Below are 19,723 nucleotides of genomic sequence, written 5' to 3' on the forward strand. Positions count from 1 at the left end.
ATTTAATTTATTTAATTGCATTGTGTTTTCTTTGGTTCCTCAGTCCAGAATGCTGGTATACTTTTGTCTTTTGATGGTGCCCAAACTGACAATATAGAAATTCTCAAACAATTCAATAAATAAATATTATAAAGGATGTGAGAAAATCAAACACCACTCTCTAAAAGCCTATCAATTTTATTCCTAAGAATGCCTTTAAGATGCTAAGCAGTGACTAGTAGCTTATACTTTGCCCACAATTTAAGTAAGTTTGGTTAACTGAATTCCGTGCCCCAGTTTACTGTAAATTGGAAGTAGATAGAAGGTGTGCTAGTCTGACTAAAAGGATGGAAAAGAAAATTTATCAAAAAAGGGACAGACTACTCAGATAATGAGGGTCTTCAAGTTATAAACAAGCTTTTCTGCTTATATCAGGACACCTTCATCCTATATGTATTACAGCATAGTACAATTATATTTGGTCACAATACTGACAATGAGTCATCCACAACATCATCACCCAGCATTTGTTGATGTCTACTGTAAAGCAGAGTTAAATGGCATCATTTCTGCTCTGAAACAGTTTAAAAGATTGCTGTGCAGAAAAAAAACAAATTATATTTAGAACATTTTGGTTGGTAAGGTAAAGATACATGAAATACAATTTGAAAACCAATTCCAGTGACTTTTTAAAAATTTAAATCTTATTACATGAATTTTATAACGACAAACTATATGAATAGTGTACCAACTAAAGTAGGATTTGGGTAAGAATTATATACCTCTTTGTTTTATATGTATTTTCTTTTAATCATAGTTTTGTAATGAATAAAATTTTATTACATATATATGTATTAAATGTGTAATTAAATATATTTACCAGATTTTCCTCCAGATTGGTTTGTGGAAGTTTAAATATTTCATTCTAACAAAAATTTTCTTGATAAAATAACAATTTGAGGAATACTGTATAGAATTCCAAATATGGTGTTTGCTTGTCCATAAATTATGCTTATATATGTCTATATTATTATGATTAATATAGTACAAATACTAATGATCCATATAAATATGCTAATTATATCTCCTTCCATTGAAAACCAGATGCAATATCTGTAGTCATATACTCATGGCAAAGAAAATATGAAATCTATTTTCATTATATTATCAATTGAATATAGATTATGGAATGCACAAAGAAAAACATGCAGTTATATTTTACATAATATATAATCTATTCCCCATTTACTAGGTTTTTAAAAAGGCAAAAGAAAATATTTTATATCTATTTGAGTAATATACTATTATTTCTTTCTGACTCCACTACTGTGTAATTATTCACGATTCTATTAGTTTATGATCTAAGACCCAAAGTTAGCATAAGTTTCCATATTCTGAAATTTAAATAAAGCAATCATGCTTCTTCTCATATATTCTTTGAGAGTCTCAAGTTTACTCAATAACTTCATAAATTTCTAATGGTTTATATTTCCATAGGCCACCTTTTTTCTCTGCATTTCTGTTCTTGATCTACTGCATTCATTTGAGACTGATCTTGAATAACTATTCCCTTCTCACTCCATTACAGGGACCCAACATTGTAAAACTCTTCAGAATCATTTATATATGTCATTTGCATATATAGGAAGGTTTGTGAAAATGTTTAGGGATGACATAAGAGTTTTACAAAGTAAAATGACTTAACATTGCAATATCTCTGATTTTTACTTAAAGTTATAAGTAAGATTTCCTGCTTGTATCAGGACACCTTCATCCTGTATGTATTATAGGATATCCTGCATCTTCTACTTTAAGATCTTTAAGTAGAGATGTAGGATATTCTATAATTCAAACAGGATGAAGGTGTCCTGATAGAAGCAGGAAAGATCTTTAAGTAAAGATGTAGAATATCCTATAACACATTCATCCTGTATGTATTATAGGATATTCTACATCTTTAAGTAAAATATCTTTTACTTACAGTTCTTTAATTACTTAAAGATGTAGTACTTTAAAAGATTTTTACTTAATAATCTTTTACTTAAAGATCTTTTACTTAAAGATGTAGAATATGGGTAAAAAAAATTGCTTCCAAATTTACATCAACAACCAAAGCCAAAAATCTACAAGTTCATGACTTTTCTTAAAACCAATTATAGTTGTCAAATAATAATTTTACTGAATGAGTTAAACAGCCAAGGAAAATTCTATTCAATACTGCTGCAATGGAGGGAGAGATGGAACTCAGCTCTGCTGAAACAAAGGGAAGGAGAGTTTTTAAGCACTGGAGTGGGCTATAGGAAAGTATTGGAGGACATTACTGGAGCTGGTCAATGTAATTAGACCCTCTGTGTCTGCAAAATGGTACTTACTGAATAGGCTTCTACCCTCCCATAGAAAGTAGGAAACAGAGGCTTTATCTTTCTTGAGAACTACATTTCAAAGAGATAATTCACAGATGCTTACGAAAGATATTCTCTTGTTGTTAAACTGGCAAGAAGCTGGAACAAGATTTACATCACAAAGTATCAGAGAAATAATTTACAACGGAAAGTTCTCCAAAGGAATGCTTTAGGAAAAGGGAAGTCAGGGGCCTGTACTCAGAAAGAATCCCGACTGAAATTTGGCAAGACGAGGAGAAATGTAAGGCTTTCTTGGTCAGAAGTCGCAAGTCAACTAATGAACCTAATATGATATAAGTGTTTGCTTGCCTTGGGTAAATACCACCTGACATTGGCAAGTTGAATTCAGCTAGAAGAGCTAACAAATTAGTTAAGCATGAATCATCCTATGATGGCAGAAAGTAAATAAGTACTCAAAAAAGAAGAACATATTAAAAAGAAACAGGACATCCAGGCATGATGGCTCACGGCTGTAATTCCAACACTTTCAGGGGCTGAGGCAGGAGGACTGCTTGAAGCCACGAGTTCAAGACCAGGCTGGCCAATATAGCAAGAACCCATCTATAATAATAATAATCACAAAATAGGAAAAAAGTAAAATTTTAAAAAAGAAAAAAAAAACTTTAAAAAAGAAGGAAAACAAACCAAAAAAAAAAAAAAAAAACTTTCGATACCAAAGGTGGGACAATTTGGTCAATGGAATAAGGTTAAAGTTCATAGACTACAATAAATATCCATGAGTTCATAGTGATATAAATAAATAACTAAATGAATAACTAACTATGGGAGAAGGGACAGTCTTCCTTAAAATTCCAATTAATAAAAAAAAGTGAAGAAGGTAGAAAATCATGTGTTAGGCAAACACCACAGTAATTATTCTTTGGCAAGATTAATTGATGGAGATTAAAATTCATAGGTGAATATTTGAGAAGGAATAAAATTGAATAGTCTTAAAGCACTGTACTTTGGCTGGACATGGTGGCTCACGCCTGTAATCCCAGCACTTTGGGAGGCCTAGATGGGCAGATCACTTGAAGTCAGGAGTTTAAGACCAGCCTGACCAACATGGTAAAACCCCATCTCTACTAAAAATACAAAAAATTGCAGTCATCTGGTGGCAGGTGACTGTAATCCCAGCTGCTCAGGAGACTGAGGCAGGAGAATCACTTGAACCCAGGAGGCAGAGGTTGCAGTGAGCCAATATCTCACCATTGCATTCTAGCCTGGGTGACAGAGAGAAATTCTGACAAAAAAAAAAAAAGCAATGCACACAAGATATTAATCAAAAAGAAAAAAAAGTAACAGTAGTTTTTCAGTAGACAAAGCCAGCAACCAACACCAACTGACAAAAACCAACATCACCAGAAATAAGACGTATTACATCTTGAATTCCTGATTTGATGGACTAAGAAGGACATGTTAGTTTTGTGATAGTCCCTCCAAAAACGCATAACCTTAAAATAATGAGGAAAACATAAGACAAATTCAAATTATATGACATTCTGTAAAACACCTCATCTGTGTTCTTTAATATTAAGATCATGAAACATAAGGGAAGATTCGGGGAACACCATACTCCAGAGGGGACTAGGAGATGTAACAACTGAATAAATAAAATGTTGGATCCTGGATTGAATCCTAGAATAGAAAAAGAATACAGGTGGAAAAATCGATGACATTGGAATAAAGTCTGTGGTTTAATTAATAATATAATACCAATGGTCATTTCTTCATTTCGACAAATGAACCCTGGTTATGCAAATTGTTAACATTAAGGGAAACTAAGCGAAAGACCTATAGGATCTCTCTGTCCTTTTTTCAGCTTTCTGTAATTATAAAATTATTTCAAAATTAAAAATTAAAAACAATGCAAACTATGCATCTGAATCCTCATATGTATGTCAGCAAATACAGAATAATTTACTTTGTGGGGGCTACCATTTTCAGTCCTTGGCATCCTACCTTCTTAGGTGGGCCCCTCTCTGTCCTTTTCTCCTCTTTCATCACCCTATTCTCCCACAGCAAAATACTGCATATTTTCTAAGCACACTTTTTAAGTATTGTCTTATATATATCCATCCATCAGAGTCTCATCTCTCAACACTGTGCAGAATATTCTCCTGAAGAAAAAGAGTCCCTTCCCTAAAGGGAAGTCTAAAACTATTATTTTTTTTTCTCTTTGCTAGAGATCTTCTTAGTGAGGAGTAAAAAGAAGTGAGGGAATGAGTAAGCAAGAAAACATTATCCTATAATTATAGATACTCACCAGAGCAAATTTGGATGTTACTAACAGCTTATAAACTGAGATGCCGTAAAAACCCATCTAATTTTGGATAACCACATAACTTGTTAACAAAAGCTCTGCCCAATCTTAGTACTAGAATAATATCATTAAATAACATGCAACTTGTAATTTAGGATGTTTAAATGGATCCTGATAGCTCAAAAAAATATTCTTGCTAAGACAAACTCCATGGGGGTAAGACAAGTGGACCAAGCAGCCTATGCTACTCTTCCCTAGATTCACCTCCCACTTCAAATATTCCTTCCTAATTATCATTGCCACAACCTCCATGGTTTTGCTTGAGGGTCAAAGGACCTACACACACTTTCTACCTAACATCTTGCTTATGAAAAAAATATAATTTCTCTTAACTATCTATGACCAGCTAGCATAAGCCTGGACTATATAAAAATATTAGACAAGATATTAAAGATTTTAAAAGGCAGACAGATGCGGAGTAATATGGTCTTTGTAAAGAGGCAACTAAGGTCTGTCTCGTTCTTCTCTGCTAGTTGTTACCCATCCTATATATTGTGGAAACCATCGTATATCCATTACTGACCATCCAGGCACACAGACAGGACATTGTGCTCCAAATATAATTATAGGTGGCCAAGTCCTACAGAGGCCAGTGTTTTCTTATTATGGCTTTCTGAGCACTCACCTCTCCAAGTGATTCACATTTGAAATGATAGTGAGTTTTCAGAACAGACCAAACTTTTAAAATGTAGCTCTACAGGCTCTAAAAGTATAACCCAACAGAATGCTACATAAAAGTACTTAAAGCACCACAAAATACTCAATTATTTTATTGCATGCCATTATCAACACAACTCATATACTCCATAAATATGTACCTCTACCATGTACCCACAAAAATTAAAAATAAAGAATGGGTCTTCCATTACAATGGTGTTAGTTTTGGAACTTCAAGCAGTCTGTAATACCTTGAAATCTACCAGAAACTGAACGTAGGAAGTACCTAAAATAGATGCTTCCTAAAGAAATGTTTTTTCTCAAGATATTTTTGGAATGAGAAAAAAAAAAATAATTCTTAGAAAAAGGACTCATCTTGATGAGTTGAAAATGTTTTATCTGTATACACACTGAATTTTTCTATTTTCTCTAAGCGTCCTTCAGCTAAAGTTTCATTTAATAAATCCCCAGGTGAATTATGAACTATTTTCCCAGAGGTGGGACACTATATTTAAAAAATAAAATTGTTTGGGACAATTTGTAAAACAGAAGTTACAATGGCATGTTTCAATGTTATGTATCCAAAATCTCTCTATGTATCTATATATTTATTTGTGTATTTTTAAATTTAAGGTGACATGTAACTAACTTGAGATCTTACAGGATAGGAGAACACTAGGACACTAATTAGAAACTGGTCCCTAGAAACAAAGACCTTTTGGACTCATCGGACAAGAGAAGAATCACCAAGCATTCTTCCAGCAGAAAGGGACAGCGCCCTCCTTGAGCTGCTCATGAGAATTCACAAAGTAAGGCAATACGTGAAGAATTAAGATAGAAGAACTTGCAAAGAATCCCTTGTCTCTCTCTATCAGATTCTAAGGCTGAGCATTAGAATATTTCAAAAAGATAAGAAATGAGACCTTAAAAGATTTGTAGAATAACGAAATAACATATTCATTTTGAAACATTAATATATTTTCATTCAGGATTAATAATAAAATGCTCATGTTAGTGAGAAATGAATCACTAAAAAAATAAATGAGGAAGAGAAGATGGATAAAGAGACAGGAAGAGGAAACGACATTATTGAGAAGGCACTGAAGTGGAAAGAGAATTGGTGTTTGTTGGTATGATTTAACCAGTTTTCATTCAATCACTTGGACCATAGAAATTCTCAAAGTACAGTTCACACCCATCTGTAATAGATTACATCTTGTCTGTATAATAAGGTAATGTGCAGGATTTTGAATATTTTCTCTTATTATAGCATAGTATTATTGCTTGTAGTTTCTTTTTTATTTTTCTTTTATAATCAAGAAAAAAATAAACAAAAGAGAATAAGGGAGAATGCCTCCAGAGAGTCACAATGTTGGCATGTTATTCTGACAATTCAAAAAATTCCCAAAGAATCTAAGTTGTAAGAGCTAAAAACTTCCAGATCATTTTTATATTTATTCTTATTACAGTGCCTACAGTATTCATAATTCTCCAAACAAAATCACAAGGCTTAATTGTTTTGAAATATACTTTTGTGTTATACTGTCAGATATCAATTAAAGGAATCTTCCTTCTATATGCAATGCAAGTAATTCAATCCCTCTTTATGCAGTACCATAAGAATTATTTACATGAATATTTATGTTAAAATATGGCACAATTACTGCCTGTGATTCAAAAACATAAAAACACCCCTTTGCTGCTGCAACAATCAAAACACAGGGTTGATGGTAACATCTATCCTACATCAGCAACACTAACAATACAATCAGTTTGTAGAAGCTAAATCCATATGGTCAGAACACACACCAACATTAAATAAACAAAACATAATTCTTCTTGTCTCCTAAATATGAATTTGGAGAGGGAAACATCTGGATTAGAAAGGCGCTTAGCAGTAGACAAGGCTTTTCAAGTAAAATTCCATTCAGGCACTAGAAATAAGACCCTCTGCTCAAGAGGCAGCAGCTGACACACGAGCCTAACTTAGTACTGAGACAGGATATAGATGGAGCTGTGTCTATGGATAAGCACAAAAGGAAATTAAAAGTAAGTCTTCAATTAGTTAAGCTTTCAAAGGTAAAACTCTAGGGTGTTTGGAAGAATCTTTCAGGAAGATATATTCCAGTTTTACTGCAGACTCAACACAAACGGCTCACAGACAAGTTACATCTATAGTAATTGGAAACATTTTCAAAGCAAAAGATGAGAGACAAATGTTTTGCCAAAGGTTCTGAAGCATGGGCTTACACAGGCCTGTGACTTTTTTAAAAAAGAGTAGCAGAATAAACATATGTTTTTAAATTATTTTATTTTACCAAATAAGGGCAATAAAACACACACATTAAAAAAGAAAGGAAGAAAATAATTTACCACAAAAAACTTACCATCCACTATCACTATTCTTTCATTAAAAAGAATATTTTAATCTCAAAATTAGGAAGGACTCAGTAGAAAAGAACGACGATCTTTCCCAAGAAAGAATGTCTGTTCCTGTGGCTGGTTTTACCTCTCCCTTATTCCTCACTTACAGCCTCATTGCTACTTGGCCATCTCTTGGAAGATTTTGTTAGTCACTGATGTGGAAGGTGTGTACTAGTGGTGATAGAGTAGGAAGAAATTATTCAGATAGTTAGTGAAGGTGAAAGAGTTTTGGTTGAATTTTACTTTAATAAAAGGCAGCCCCCAAATCATTTCTTTTCTAATAAAAAGCGGTCTGAAAAATCAAGCTGCAACCATAGAGCAGGCTGGAAGCTTGCATAGGGAAATGCCAGCAGCTGTACCTGGAAGCTAGGTACATGGCAATTCCTTCTTCCCTTTCCTTGTCACCACATGTGCAGGTGTCATGGCACCAGCCAGGTAAAACCCCACCTACATAATAAAAGATCTGTGGGCTATGTAAATAGCACGCCTGGTCAAACCAATCCCCCGGACCCTATGTAAATCAAACACTGGATCCTCAAGCCCCTCTAGAAAATCAACCTCATCTCATCCCAAACCCGGAAACCCACTTGGGCACCCCCTTTCTCTGTATGAGGAAACTCTCTCTTCTTTCTTTGCCTGTTAAACTTTCTGCTCCATGTGGGTGTGTCCGCGTCTTTGTTCTTAGTACGAGACAACAAACGTTGGCTATTTCCCCAGACAATGATGCCGCTTCACTAGCATCTACCGGGTAGAGACCAGAGATGCTGCTAAACATCCTACAACGCACAGGACAGCTACTACAACAAAGAATTGTCTGGTCCAAAATGCCAACAGTACAAGTGTGGGGAAACCCCTCCCTACGCGGACATTTTAGCTAAGGACCAGTGGACGTTTTGGCTCAGACTGACCCTGATGTATGCTCACCAGTTTACCAAGCCAGTGATCTCTGGAGTGCTTGGCTGACTCTTAACTGTTGTTTTCAATCATTTTTAACAATAATGATCGCAGTAAAACGGCAGCAGTGAAATTCTACTCTATCAATTAGAACTAGCCTAAAAAACCGTCACTAACTCTATTCTGCATTTCTATCACTTTGACATCAATCCCATTGTCTTGTTAGTTTGTATCTGAACTTCAAGGCATCAGACTTAGTCTAGAGGTAGTGCTACTATTTGGAAATAAAAGAATATTTAGCTAGTTTGAGTCAAGGATTAGTAGCCTCTATGAAAAGAAAACATAAATTTCTTCTTACACTGGGCTTTAATAATGTATGCTTCATTAAATATTCAGTAAGAGTATATATAGTTTCTACTAACGTAACTTTTCAAAGATTAAGAAAATCAAATGGATTAACAACCATGGCTCATTCTAGATAGTAAAATTATAGACAGCTATTTTTTCCTTATGTTTATTTGAAGCATTTTGCTCTATAAAATTATGCACCAACTCTCGGGAGCACGGTTAGCTTCTTTTTGTCTCTGTACTTTCATAGAAAATATCTTTATTTTTATATTGTTTCGTATACCAAAGACTTTGAAAGCAATATTTTATGACTATTCTTTTGTTTTTTGTTTTTTTTAGATGGAGTCTTGCTCTGTCGCCAGGCTGGAGTGCAGTGGTGCAATCTTAGCTCACTGCAACATCTGCCTCCCGGGTTCAAGTAATTCTCCTGCCTCAGCCTCCTGAGTAGCTGGGACTATAGGCGCGTGCCACTACGCTGGGCTAATTTTTTGTATTTTAGTAGAGATGAGGTTTCACCATATTTTTTTCTACAAATTATATTACAAAATGAGATCACATTATGTCTACTGTTTTGTTTCTTATTTTTTAACATTATATTATTAAGTATATCAGTGTCTGTATAATAAGGATTCCTCACATTTTAACACTCTTATTTCATGATGTAGATCTGGTATCATTTAATTTACATTATTAACGGTCTTCAGTTGTTTTATATTTATGTATGTATGTATGCAGATAGGTAGGTATTGTGTGTGTGTGTGTGTGTGTGTGTGTGTGTGTGTACTGAGTGATGAATATCTTTTTTGCAGTTCTTCAAATGTATCTGGGGCAAGCTTTCTAGACGACAAAGAGAATACACTTTTATCAAGGCTTTCAGTGCTTCCCGATTTCCCTGCAGGAAGTTTACCCTAATTGATATCTCCACAAAGTGTATGAGTATCAATTTTCCATAAAAACTTTCTGGCAATGGATCTTAACAATCTTTTTATTTCTTCTTCCAATCAGAATATGGTATTTCATTGTTGTTTTCATTTGGATTTTTGTAGTCTCTGATGAGATGGGACAACAATTTGCATACTTAGTATAAATGTACATGTATCCTTTGTGAATACCTTGTATAAGGCCTATGCCCAGTTTTCTGTTGCCCAGGGGTGGAAAGTGGGGTGGAGGAGTCATTTCTTCTTATTACTTTGTAAAAATCTATTTCTATTAATATATAAACATTTTCTTATATAATTTGTGATTATTATCTCCTAAAATGGATGTTTGCCTTTATTTTGTGTTTTGTTGTTTGGGTTTACTTTTTTTATTTTGTATTCTCAGCAGTCAAGTTTTCCTGACGTTTCCTTTGTTTTCTGTCTTTGGTATCACATTTAGAACACCTTTTATCATCCCACAGTCACAACAATATTTACTCTTTTTTATGTAGTACACATAGTGCCCTTTGTTATTGTTGCTGTTGGAATTCAGAAGCTGAAGACTGGGTTAGACATATTCTTCAGTTCATTGTCACTATCCCTCTTGGTGAATAGAGAGTCTTCCTCTCCCAACCCAAATCTCTTCTCTCTTTTTTTTCCTCTCCCTCCCTTTGCCCCTTCCTTCCTTCCTTCTCTCCTTCCCTCCCTTCCTTCTTTCCTTCCGTCCTTCCTTCCTTCCTTCCTTCCTTCCTCACTTTTGTTTATTCCTATTCCTTGTGCCTTTTTCTCTATTCCCTCCCTGCAAATTAAAACATAAACTGTTTTTTAAAATCTACTCTGGTTTGCCTTTACCTTAGATAACTTATATTTCGTTCACTGCACAATATGAGTCCCTTATGATTAGAAGTTGCTGCTCTTTATAAACACTATATTTTAATAGAACAGACCATGTGTTAGGCATCTATTATGTTTCTATAACTACACGAGATCCTTTATATGCATTATATCTAATTATAATATTATAAGGTAGGTATTATCTGAGTTGAAATGTAAAGAATCACTATCAGAGAAAGATATATATTACTAAATGTCATGAAGTCACTAATAAAAAGAGCCAAGATTCATCTTAGACATGGTGACCCTAAGACCCAGGCTCTCTTGGTGTTTTTTATAAAAATAATAGCAAACACAACCAAGTGAGTTCTGCACATTTTTAGAAACTGTATTTGAAAAGGAAATCCTTTTTCCTTACACCATTTTATATCATTTTAGGAAATTTTAGTAACAGTAGTTCCTAATTTCATCATTTCAAAGAACAACACTAATCTAATGCTACATTCATGGCTATATAATTGCAAGCAAATGAATTTTAGGCATCTGGTGTAATAACAACTGTGACAACATAGCATTTCTTTTCTTCTGAGCTGCAGTTTGAAACTGGACCAGGGTAGGCACATGACTCAACAGCTCCCCATCTATAAATTAACTAGAAACTCATGAAAGGATCCCATGTAAAGGACTTTGTACATAGGAGGAAATTTATTTAGCTTGGCCAATCAGACTGGCTCTCGCTAGAAACTGTTCTGAAAAATCTGAAGAGAACTAATTAGGAAGGTGAATGTTGCCAAGCTGCAAAAATAGCGGAGATGTCATAAATGTGCATCCACTCAACAAATAATGATGACAAAAGTGATGGTAACGGTGGTGGTGGTAATGATTATGATGATGATGGATATTTTTATCACTTAATGATACGTCACTCCTTATAAATATTAACTCCTATAAGCCTATGATGTGAGTAGGCCCATTTTAAAAATAAGTAACTGAAACATAGAAATGTTCAGTAACTTCCTCAATGACAACAGTTAGTAAGTGGCAAAGTCTGATTCAAACATAGAAGTCTAGCTCCAGAAATTGCGCTCTCCTTTAAAATGGCCTCAGCATCAGAAATGGGGAGACACGTTTGGAGGCTGACTTTTTCTAAAAGATATGTTTCTTATAAGTACAAGTGCATTTGGCTTCTTTTTCTGCTACCTTACGCATTACTACACACATATTGTCTTCAGTAGGAAAAGATGTAAGCACTTTTTTTTTGTACCGAAGACTAATTAATTCAACAATAATGTATACATGTTCAACTTTCAACATAAATGAAATAGGACTTTTTCAGTGAGGATAATTTAGGGCAGAGAAAGCAGAGACACACTTGGTAGCCAGATGTCTACCACAAACACCTCTAAACCTGCAAAGACAAAGAATCACCTGAATACTTTAGACTCAGAACATTTTTTCCAAATGCCCATGGTCTGAGTAATTATCTACTAAAATACTATTTCCGAAATATAGGAGTTACCCTATTTATTCTGTAGCTACATAATAATTGGTTGGATTCAAATGCTATATCTGAAACAACCCCAATGCCCCCAAATTTTCTGCACAGGTACCTTTTCCCAAAGCACATATATGGTTTAACACTATTTATTTGTTGACTCAATAAATATTTATACCATAGTTACTAGACAGGCACTGTTCTACATGTGGGGGAATACATCATGGGAACAAAAGAAGATTAAAACTGTTGCCTTCATTGAATTTACTATCTAATAGGGAGACTAAACAAGCAAGCAAATGTGTAATACATCAGAGAGTGAAGGTAAGTGTTATGAAGAAAAGGTAAAAAAAAATGGAAAGAGGTTATATGGGAGTTGGAAGCAGAGTCACAGTTTTAAGCTGGGTGGTTAGTAGTGGCATTACTAAAAAGGAGATACTCAAAAGAACAAGCATGTCAGAAAAGACAAGATTTGTTGGGGGATGAGGTTTGAAAGCTGAAGGAAAACAGACCTAAGGACAATTCCTTGGGGAGAAAAAAAAAAGGTCACAAGTAATACATAAACCTTCACTGTAAGTTTAGAAGGTTGTAAAATTATAATATAAAGCTACGTATGTGAGACAATTTCCAGTCTAGCTGACATCTTTGCTTGGTTTTCCAGCTGGCTTTTAGTCTAGTCATAGTCAAAATTAATTTCTGATCTTTGACCATCTCCAGACTGTTCAATTCAATCTCCTCCTTATCAATATAAATGGTAAGTCCATCTTCCCAGTTCTGAATCTAAAAACCTTGAGTTGTCACTGACTACTGTCCCTCTTATTCCCAATATCCAATCTTTTAGCAAATTTAGTGAGTTTTACCTCTCACCATATATGCACAGTCAACAACATTCAACCTCTTCATTTCTAAAATCCTGGTCTCTGTCCCCACCATTTTTCACTGTAATAAGATCAATGGTTTTTAACTTCCTGCTTCCTCCTATGCCACTACTCAGACTATTTTCAATACAGCATTCAGAAAGACTCCTTTAAAATATGTCATATCATAATTATTCTGGCTTCAAAGCCCTCCAATGGTTTCCTATTCTACTCAAAGTAAAAGCCAATATCTTATGATGATTCCTACATCATACAAGACAAGGCATCCTTTTTAGTTTCAGACTTTTATTATGGCTCACTTCGCTACCATTCACCTCCAAAAGCATTTCCTCCTCAGAACTTCTCTCCTTGCTATTTCTTCTGTTGTAAATGCCCCAATGAGTAGAAAACACCTGTTTAAAGAATGGATGGAAGGCTAGGTTCACTAACTAGCAAGTGAGTCACATATATCACAATATACCACTTAAATTCATGCCTCAGTGGCATTATAAATTACTAAAGATATAGAACTTTGGTTTTTTGTCAATGTTAGAAGGTAGAAAACTTCCACTTATGAATGCCAATGTTCTACTCTATAAATCAATGGAAGAGCAGATTTAGGTTTAAATTACATAGTTCCAATTGTTGCAAAAATATACTTGATGCCCATACGTTCTCTCACACTAAAATACACTACATCATTGGTGATAAGAAAATTTTGACAATGGAAAAACTAGATTAAGAAAAACTATAATAAAAAAGATAAACGATATCTTTTTAATTTTTAAAAATCATATACAAAGCAATTCAGATTAGTTACTGAACATTAATTTTTACACAGAACTTCTCAGTAACCAAAGCAGGATGAAAAATGTACAGATTTTAATGAAGTTCCATTATCTGATAAGTGAGCGAATATTAAGATATTTGGTAAAAATCTTTCCCAGTTGGAAATTTCAAGAGGCATTTATTAAAAGAACTCTTATATAAGAAGTTTGGGATACTATAATACACAGTGTTTTAAACTTTAATTTTCTCTGTCTAGATTTTTATACAGCAACTTATAAAATTAAAGAAATGATGCTAAACTTAAATTCAAGTAAAAAACTTGATCAAATTGCTCAAGTACACTACTTAACAATGGATAGAGACAGAGCCTAGTGAACTTGGCATGTACAAATCCAAAAGGAGTGAGTAAACTGTCCTTTAGACAGCTTTTCAGCAGAAGTTTTGTATTACTAAATCAATACGGGGTAAAGGGTAAAGAAAGCTTTATGAGAGTAAAGGGAATTGGGCTCATCTAAAAAAATACTTTAGAAATGAGGTAAAAAAGACAAAAGTAGACCATTCTGACATGGAAAAATCAGGAATATAGGCTGAGGGAAAATCCCAACTCTGTCAGAAGCACAAGGATCATTGTAGCAAATAAAAAGGGTTTAGGATCTGTATCCCTATATGGCCAGGAATAAGCAGGCACAGTAAAGGACATTGGCAAACAAGCAGATCAATGAACATTTACACTAGCAGGTACTAAATTGAATATTTCAGAGTAGTGATCTAGCAATTTATAGCAAGATTTATCTAGCACAGGGATTTACAACTGTTGGAAGAAAAAAAGATAAAGAAATAAATTCATGTAATAACCTAGGCTCAATATATCAGGGACCTTGTGTGCTTTTGGGGCCAGAAGTCCTACAAAGTAAAGCCTCTCCTTATGTTCTTTCCTATATGGCATGATTCACATACGAATATTCTCTGTACTAAGTAGTGTCTTACGTTCTGCAAATGTAATGCTCAAAGAAGACAACATCCTAATGGATTTTCCTCCCTACTATATTCTAAACCCTGCTCTAATGGGCTTTAGAATTTAGTCGGGAGGAAAATCCGTTATATAGGAAATTATATATGCACAATAAATACCAACATGTGAGAATCTCCACATGTGATGGATGATTATTGGAGGGAAACTATCTTGGAGTTGGATAACAGAGAAGGCTGGGCTAATCTGGAATCCTAATGATGAGAAAGGTATTTTTAAGCAGAGGGGAATATTCATGCCATCTTGGTCCCTCCTTTAGTTCGGGCACTCGTATCTCTCTAAAGGAAGAGAGAGGGAGTTGTGGAAATTGTGTTTCTTGAGATAATGGAATGGTGTCAGGGTGAGCCTGATGCTTTACAGGACCTGAGATTTCTGCATAAGGAGGTAGCGTTGAAGAGAAAGTGGCAAAATATAATGCAAATGAGAGTAAACCCTGAAGTTCCTTTACAGAGGGCATTAGGAGATTGGATTGCATGCTAACGGCAAGGGGTGACACTGAGACCTAAAGGGGCTTTTATGTATGATGATAGATGACAGATTTTCACTTTGAAACTGTCACGTGAGCTTAAGTATGGACAATGGAAGTTTACAAAACTGATGGCAGGAGACAAGTTAGTAACATGCTGCAGAAATCTAGGTGAGAAATGCCAGTGTCTGAACTAAAGGAGGGACCAAGATGGCATGAATGTTCCCCTCTGCTTGAAAACACCTTTCTCCAAGTTGTAAAACCATCTCCTACTATAAAGAAAACGTTTATGAGAAACTACTATTTCTTTAGGTAAAGCCGATCAGCAAACTTGATGGTCTATAATCCCTCTCACCTCATCTCTGAGAAAACTTTGTTTTAGCAGAGTTGAGCTCAGAATGAGTTCTGGCCTTTTTGTTCCCTTGCAAAAGCCTTGAATAAAGTCTTCCTCTCCTGTTTAATTTTGGTGCAATTCTTCTTTGACAGTGATGATAGTGGAGGTTGTGAAAAATGGACAAGTTCAGAAAATACTTAGAAGATAGTAAAACCAGAAAATGTTGTGTGATTAACTGTGTGAAGATTCAAAAACTATTCCTGAGTTGAGATTTGTGCAACTGAATGTATGGAGATACCATAAGGAATATAAGAGTTTGAACAGATTAGTGGATTAAGGTGTTGCATTTAGGTTTGGAAACAGTGAGATCCACAAATGCCTCTGATTATTTCAAGGACAGGAAACTTGTAGACCTCCCAATACATGTATTCAGAGCTAAGAAGACAGGACTGGGTCAGAATCCTGTGCCTATGTATGATATTTGAAATCTTGGGATTATGTGAGAATGTCTAAGAAAAGTAGGAAGAACTGGAAGACTATAGGGCTTAGATCAGAACTCTAATAAACCCTAATATTTAAAAATAGATAAAAGGAAGAGGAAACCATGAAAAATATAAAAAGGATCACCCAGAAAGACAGGAGAGCAGAATTACTGCCAAACATAAAATTGAAATGATAGAAACCAATGATGAGAAAATGTATCGCCTGCTGTGTTGCTGCTGATTAATGGGATTTTATCTAGATGTATTCAAACTGTTTTTTATAATAAGCCAAATTAGATCATGAAGATGGTAATGAGGTCATGTATCCCAGTATTCTGTAAGGTAATTCAGTATAAATTTGTGTTATTGAGAGTATAGTCTGATAATAATTATGGCCTATTAAAATGTTTTTAATTTTTAGAGTAAACCACTCATCCATGGAATTGTTTTTCTATTTTCATAGCAAAGGATATTCAGCTAACTGCATGTAAACAAACAAAAATGAGGCAGATCTTCCAATCGCCAACATTAAGTTTACATGGCTTTTTTTTTACACTAAGAACCATCTCTAGTATTTTAAGATTTGATATGCAGTTTATCTTTTGCTATTGACGTTTTGAGGTTGTGTCCAGTAACCTAGGCAACCGTTCTTATTTCTGTCCTAATTTACTTCTATTTATAGAGCTTATATAGATTCTATAGCCCCAGAGATCTTCTCTAAGGCAGAGCATGTTGACAAATTATATGGTCTTAAGTGAATATAATGTTAAGCATATGACAGATCCTAGTCATCGAGCAAAGACTGCACATTCCAATTTCTGTAACTTGGGGTCATCAGTATATATGATGAATAATGTATCTTTAAAAAGGTAGTGTAACTTGGTCACAGTGAAATACGATATGACTACTGTTGAAATTATAATATATAAATGTTTTGTTTTTAATGGTATATTTATTCAATTCAATTCCAACAATTAGAAATAGCAGCTTCAAACATCCTTAAATAAAAATCTTGCTTGGTCTAATTCAGTGCTGTTAAACGAATTTCCTTTCTCACCACTCACCCGCAAGACACTATAATCAAAGTTGAAGTTGTGTGAGACAGAACAAAACCTTAGAGGTAGAATTTAGCCCTTATTGGATTTCAAGCTGTCTAGGCGGAGGAAAGAATGACTGTAGACTACATTCTTCTTGGACAAGAGCAAAGAAAGAAGAGATTATTTTAATGACTACTTGCAAATCTGTCTCCAACATGCATCCAATAAATATCAGAATGAGATGTATTTTTTTCTTGTTTCTCTTTTTAATCATTATGCATCTAGAAAAATTGAATTTTTTTTCTTTCTTTTTTTGAGACAGTCTCACTCTGTCATCCAGGCTGGAATGCAATGGGTGCAATCTCTGCCCACTGCTAACTCCACCTCCTAGGTTTAAGCAATCCTCTCACCTTAACCTCCACAGTAGCTGGGATTACGGGCATGCACTGCCATGCCCAGCTATTTTTTTGTATTTTTAGTAGAGATGGGATTTCGTCATGTTGACCAGGCTGGTCTTGAACTCCTATTGAACACCTGACCTCAAGTAATCCACCCACCTCAGCCTCCCAAAGTGCTGGGATTACAGGCATGAGCCACTGCATCCAGCAGAAAAATTAAAAATAGAAAAGTTTAATTCCTATATAACTTTAAGAGACCTGAGAGAGACAGAAACTAATGGATTACCAAGCTACCAAAGTTCCACAAAGAAGAAAACTCCCAGTGCAGAGCCAGGCATTTTAATAGATGATGAAGGAAATAAGAACTTGACAACTATAAAGGGTCCATTTTTCTGTGTTATTGCATTAACAAGAGTTGCTTTTTCAGATATCTATTTCAGTTCTCGCTTATTTATGTGAATATAGATTTATATAAACATGCTGGTAGCATTAAGAATCACATCAATGCCATCTTCCTTTTAACCTCTTAAAGCAGTTCTTGATTAGTCTCCTTCTTGAGGAAAAATGAACAATTTCAAAAGACTTCTGATAGTAAAGTATCCAGGATGTCAAAAACACTTAGCACCATGAAACAGGAAACTGAGTAATCCCATATCAGGAGACAGAGAAATCTGTATTTACAAGCTCCCTGAGCTAATCAATAAAAAGTCAAAGCACATCAGGAGCACACAAAGATCTGCACTTTTCATGTGATTCATTTTTTATAAAAAATCAATATTTATTATTTCCTATGTGCCAGAAACCAAACAACAATTTTTGCATATCTAATTGAATCTTCAAAAATACCTATTAAACAGATATTATTATCATCATTACAATTTTACAGATAAGAAAATTGAAAGTTAGAAATGTAACTTTACAAAGGTCACGTGGATAGTAATCAGTGGAACTAAGATTTGAGTCATGGTTTATGTGACTCTGAAGTCCATACTCTTTACTTATACATTATAGCAGTTCTATAAAAGGCAAGTCACTTGCTCACCTATTCTATTCCCAAAAACTCTATTTCAATCAATTTTATTAAGAGTCTTTTAAAATCCACAGTTATTACCCATGTAAGTTTGAGGAACGTTCAGCTGCCACCCTGCTGCAACTAAAATAATTTCCTAAGTTTCTACTGTGACTGCTGCCCCTATTGCAGAAAATAAAACAGGAAAAACTTCTAGAAATTAGAATTCTCATTTCATTGAAATATCTCTGAGGCCAACGTGATGAGATAGTGACTAAGGAGCAACTGCCGTTGCTCTTCTGGATTCCGTGGTGGGAGCTAACTTTGGACCCTCAGCCTGCAAGTTCCCCTGCTATATGATTCTACTTGCCTCATATTCTACTTCATCAAGGCGGAGTGACCCACCAGTAGAGACTGTCAGGGTCTGGGCATTACCAGGTAGTTGCTGAATGGTAATCAACAAACTAATTTTGCTATTGAGAGAAGATTGCAGGACGGGGACACGTAGAAATTTGCAAGGTTTAAATACATCTGATTTTAAGGTTTATGGTCTTCAGTTTCACAAATCATATTTCTAGCACAGCAATTTATAATATCAACTCTAATACTGGCTGTTGAAATAGTAGATCAATGATAATATTAAGGGATAACGAGACTCTATTCCAGTTTACAAGTCTGCTGTACTGGAAAGAGAAAATGTTTGAGGCCAGAACACCTGAGATTTGGTCCCAGTCAACATGACTTGCATGAACTACTTAACTTTTTTTGAGTCTAATTTCCTAATTAGTAAAACAAAAAGGAAAAGATAACAAAAATAAGCTCCAGGGCTTTTTAAAAATTAGCTACCAATTTGGAAATGTTCTGTAAACTATAATGTGTTAAATAGTATCAGACACTGCTCTGTTTAAATAGAAAATTTGATTTAGTCTGGATTTCAAATAATATTTTAGGAAGCTTTTAGGACTTACAAAAAATTTTATTAATAGGTTTAGAAATTTTATTATCTTAATGAAAGTCTGTTTTCTTGTCTCCTTTGAATTTGAGTTGA

At 34.6% G+C, this 19,723-nt stretch overlaps 1 protein-coding gene across 5 annotated transcripts in view; it reads right to left on the reverse strand.

Annotated features, from left to right (window-relative positions):
- CTNNA3 (catenin alpha 3) overlaps nucleotides 1-19,723 on the reverse strand; it is a 1,835,081-nt gene that overhangs the window by 179,807 nt on the left and 1,635,551 nt on the right. The gene's annotated exons all lie outside the window — the stretch shown is intronic.

Source organism: Aotus nancymaae, unplaced genomic scaffold (genome assembly GCF_030222135.1).
Source record: "Aotus nancymaae isolate 86718 unplaced genomic scaffold, 86718_ANA_hifiasm-v0.15.2.pri h1tg000010l, whole genome shotgun sequence".
NCBI lineage: Eukaryota > Metazoa > Chordata > Mammalia > Primates > Aotidae > Aotus > Aotus nancymaae.